The sequence below is a fragment of the Manacus vitellinus genome, unplaced genomic scaffold (genome assembly GCF_001715985.3).
Source record: "Manacus vitellinus isolate BGI_N305 unplaced genomic scaffold, ASM171598v3 scaffold_78_pilon, whole genome shotgun sequence".
NCBI classification, from domain to species: Eukaryota; Metazoa; Chordata; class Aves; order Passeriformes; family Pipridae; genus Manacus; species Manacus vitellinus.
The window spans coordinates 1350860-1351947 of record NW_021940807.1 but is presented as its reverse complement, the minus strand read 5'-3'; positions in this window follow the sequence as shown (position 1 = coordinate 1351947).

Sequence of the window (1088 nt, the reverse complement as noted above, 5' to 3'; positions counted from 1 at the left end):
CCTAAAGCATTTTCTCCCACCTCTCAGCACATGCACCCCTTTCCCTGGAAGAGCTTTGCCTGTCTGCTCCTGCTTCCATAATATCCCTAGAGGAAGGATTGTTTTTTCCTTGATGGTGGCATTATCTCTTGGCTGTTGCTGTGCAGAAAAGGTCTCTGTCAAAGGCACATTATTTCAATAAAGCTGGAAGAAGGTGATGGAAAAAATCCCACAAAGCCAATGATTCTATTCCTGAAACAGCCCCCAGGAGTTTGCTGTGTAATGGATTGCTCAGCAGTTTAAACAGAATCCCTTTCATAGAAAGAAAGCTCCCATAAATTCTGCTGAAGCCTCTTCCCTGTAAGTTTATGCTAAAACAAACTCCCTGCTTCACACAGCAGAATTCCTGGGATTGCCCCATGCAGGGGAGCAGACACTGCTTTGGGAGACAAAGTTCCTGCAGCCTCAGTCCCTGATACAATCAAACCTTTTTACATCAGTGAACTGGGACGGGAGAGAGTCTTTGGATCCATCCAAGAATAGCTGGCAGAGGATGGGAGGAGTGAAAAGCTGGCAAAAATCCTTTTGTGCCACTCATCCCCTCCTGCTGTGTCAGAGAGGGACGGGGCAGCACAGATGCCAAACACCACAGAGCTGCTGGTGGCTGCATCTCAGTGAGCCTCTGTTATCCTGCTGTAAATGAGGGATCACAGTGACAGAATCGTGGAATATGCTGAGCTGGAAGGGACCCCCAAGGATCATCCAGTCCAACTCCTGGTCCTGCACAGGAACATCCCCAGGAGTCCCACCCTGTGCCCCAGAGGATCATCCAAACCCTCCTGGAGCTCTGGCAGCCTTGGGGCTGTGCCCACTGCCCTGGGGAGCCTGGGCAGTGCCCAACCACCCTCTGGGGGAAGAAACTTTCCCTGAGATCCAACCTGAGCCTGCCCTGACACAGCTCCAGCCCTTCCCTGGGTGCTGTCCCTGGTCCCCCCAGAGCAGAGCTCAGTCCCTGCCCCTCTTCTTCCTCTCACAAGGAAGTCATAGCAGGCCTGGGATTCATGGATGTGCTGGCACAGTACCAGGAACAATTAGACCCATCTTTGTTT